The following is a 3,876-nucleotide window of genomic DNA, read 5'->3' on the forward strand; positions in this document are numbered from 1 at the left end:
ATGTACATGATTCCAAATCTCATTGCTTCAGGTGATGGTATATATATAATATGAATAATATTATTTTATGTATATATTGCGAGCAATTAAATTAACGGTTCGCATGATGATGATAATTATGTATATATCGACTAAGGAAAAAGAATATAATCACAAGAGAAAAAAAATCATATATTGGATAAATTGTTGGATTACAATAGTGGATATTACAGGAGGAACATCATCCAATTGTGATGCATAATCTTAATATTTTCTTGACAACGAAACTTAAACCGCATGCATCCATCAACATCCCTACAAGTTAAACTAAAACTTGACCAAGGAACATCATCCAACAATAACAACATCCCTACAACTTAACTAAACTGAAAGCATCCGTCATCATCATCATGAACCGGAACATTATCATCATCATTGTATACTTGCCACACACTCATGTAATCATCCATACATCTTTTGAATCTACAAAGAAAATAACAAAATGAAGTGTTAACACAAAATGCATTGACATGATGCAATTAGTGATAGATGCGGGATATTAGTCACATATAAAGGTTGAAAGCCGTGCCATCTTTGTTTTTCTTGCGTGGGCAAGTTATTTTGCTATAACTATAAAGGTACTATATTATCATATATTGTATTCTAAAATTTATTGGAACAAAATATACATCATAAATTTGAGAATCTACTTATGATATTGTATGTTAGTATGTTACTAAAAAGACTATAAATTTCTTCCTATGTCCTCCTTATTGAACAAAGAAGTCTTTCTAAATTGTGTAAGAACATAACATACATGTACTGGTAAACGAATCATATACATTCTCTAATGCCCATTTCATCAATCTACCAAACAACAAAATACTTGAAAGGGGCAAGGTAAAGCCATGATACAGGGCTAAAGTTCACTATGGACATGTATATAGTTTGGATATTCATCATGCTTCAGAGTTTGCTTCCAAACCAAAAAAATCAAACAACACATAAAATTGGTATTAATAATATTAGGTATTTGTGCAAAGAATTTATCACAACACAGAAAGGTTTCAAAGAGAACACATAAAAATAGTTCCCATGCCCAGATGTGCAGCTGCCAGCAAAAGTGAAACAATGTGCCAGCAAAGCCCATTCTCATTTATGGTGTTCTTATTGTTCACGAAAACAACAGTAGGTATGAAAAACTATACTATTCCAAAGGCTCAGAATTTTCGAAAGTCATGGTTTTCTCTTTCCGTGAACTGTATAGACCAAGTACATACCCATGTTATCAAATGATGGTAGCGATGAACACAATGAAAAAGGGTTAATGAAAAATACAAAAAATAAATTTACCTGATGAAAGAACACCAGGACGAAGTCAAAGATATATTCACAATCTAATTGTGAAACAGATAAATTCACAATATAATTGCAGAGTCGTAGGACCTGAAATAGGTCAGATGTTCCAAGTTAGAATAAAAGCCAATATGATGTCCGCAGAATAATATAATGACAAGTATCATATATGTGATTGAGCTTTATATCTTAGCATTCGCAGTGTCATGGAGTAATTCTCTGCTATGAAACCTGCATGCTCCTTCCTCTTGTGTCTGTACACTAAAATGTTGAAGCATCTTCCATCAGATGACCACTGATTCAAACCATAGTGATTTCTGAAATGAAGTATTAGCCCCTGTATACCATCTAGATATAACACTGGATATCGTCCAGATTATAAGTAATTCACCACAAACTTGTGGTTAGAAAATGATTCAATCTAAGTAATGTGTGTGTGCGCGCGCGCACGTGTGCGTGTGCATGTGCGTGTGTTGCGTCTGTGTGTGTGTAGCTATAACTTTGACTTAACGATTGTGATATACATGGATTAAATGAAGATATTGTCAAAGAAATCTATAAAATTGAATTATTTTAAGAAAATAAATGCTTAAACAAGAATATTTTTTGGTAACTAGGCGACATTTCACTACACATGCAATAGGCATACAAACGTGCAGCAAAAGAGATTCAGTTACACAACCTATGCCCAACAACCCTGGCCAGTGGCGTGAGGTTATCAAATCCATAGAGATATAAAGTCTTTGAGGTTTCCTTTAAATACTCACTTAGAAAAACATGATTCACTAAAGAAGAAGAAATCGCTGGCATCAACTGTCAGCCTTTTTTTGAGAGAGACAACACCAACACGTTAATCTGAAAAGTACTCTACGTACACTCTAAGCTAATATGATGCTCTTAATATTCATGATTTGCAACTATTCCCAAACTACAAATATTATGATATAGAGGGAGTATTTGATAACTTACTTCTGCATTCTATGGCTTAGGACCCTTCTTAACTATCTGAATTTAGAATGTGTACGTCTATCTTTGCTAAACAAAATTCTCCTGGTATTAGCATCTTCTACTACAATTAACCACACAAAATTTCGCACAGATATTGGAATAGTTACCACTGTAAATTATTTGGTGTTGATGAATAAAAATATAACATATCAGTATTTGAAAACTGCATTTTGGTTTCCTTTATGTGGACATATACTACAGAAAAGGCAGGCATGGAAGAAGAAAACATCACCTCAAATGAATAACTTCGAAATGTTCTGATGTTGATTCGGGACTGGCTCCTCTAGCAGAAAAAACGATTCCAATGACTCCTCTTACAGAACCGCCTACAGTTATCAATGTCAATACTACAACAATCAGCATCTGAAGTCTCGAGGCACATAACAATTAGAGTGATTCTCAAGTGCATTTTCCTGCTTTTATGAACCAATTAAAGAAGCATGAATAGTGAATGCATTTTATTGATGCACATAGAGAACTAGATAACACACTGCCTGGTAGTACGTGGGGTTAACCTTGCAGTTCAATCAAAGCATCAATTAACACTTTAGCAGCAAAACATATCCAAATTGACATCAGCAGCAGGCACTTGAGCCCAAACAGTGGCAAACCCTAACACCACCAGAACCAAAATGGCTCCTGATGTGCCACAAACCGGAACATAGAGGAGGAGTGGACCAACTCACCTAGGAGGAGTAGGCTCCATGGCTGCTTCGTCCCAAGTAGCAGCAAGGCTATCCAGTGGCCGTTCCACCCTGCACGTCTACAGGAGAAGACAAGTGCGGAGATTAGAGGAAGGGGAAGAGAGAAAGGACGAAGCAAGGGGAGAGGAGGGGATGCACTCACCGGATGAGACGAGGATGACATGGCCACCGGCACCGGAGCCGAAGCTCGAAACCCTAGCCATGGGGGGAGGGTCAAGGGTGGGATTTGGTGGCCGCAAGCACCGGATCTAGCGGATGGGAGGGCGCCGCGGTGCGAGAGGACCTCGGGATGTGCTTCATAGTGGCAGGATTAGCCGAACATCGCCTGAATTAGCAACCGTAGGTGGCGCAACGAGGAGCCGCGTGAAGAGTGAGATTGGACGCCAGAGGGATGGGTAGGTGGGGGTGCGGCGGATCCGGTAGCCATTGGGGTTTAGAGGTGGGAGGTTGGGGGAAGGGCCGGCGGTGAGGTGGGGTGGAGGAGGGAGACGAGACGGTTCACGGTTGGTGGCGGTGATTTGGGAGAGACGGGGAATCGGAGACTCTGTTTCTCACGCGACTCTCTCTCCTTTCCTATGTTTATTTTTATCCATATATGTATGTCAATCTGCAACACATACGCTGCACCATTTATATGCGTATCTATAATTAAACTTACAACGTATAGTCAAAATGTTGTCCAATTTGTGATGCTTTGTAAGGGGTATCCTTGTAGTGTATTGAATCCCCTAACATCCTTGTTCCATATAATCTGGTGTTCAGCGTCATCACTCGTAATATTATTCCATTGCCTGCTCCTGCTTTCTTTGATCCTGTTGCCAGGGGTGGA

The 3,876-nt window shown here is 38.8% G+C and overlaps 1 long non-coding RNA gene across 1 annotated transcript; it reads right to left on the reverse strand.

Annotated features, from left to right (window-relative positions):
* Nucleotides 1-2,036: 2,036 nt before the first annotated feature.
* Nucleotides 2,037-3,564, reverse strand: LOC119288666. Its single transcript, XR_005141245.1, has 3 exons — nucleotides 3,190-3,564; nucleotides 3,030-3,106; nucleotides 2,037-2,669 (listed from the first exon to the last, which is right to left on the reverse strand). It is a non-coding gene; the product is annotated as an uncharacterized LOC119288666 (long non-coding RNA).
* Nucleotides 3,565-3,876: the final 312 nt, after the last annotated feature.

Source organism: Triticum dicoccoides, chromosome 4A (genome assembly GCF_002162155.2).
Source record: "Triticum dicoccoides isolate Atlit2015 ecotype Zavitan chromosome 4A, WEW_v2.0, whole genome shotgun sequence".
Taxonomy (NCBI): domain Eukaryota; kingdom Viridiplantae; phylum Streptophyta; class Magnoliopsida; order Poales; family Poaceae; genus Triticum; species Triticum dicoccoides.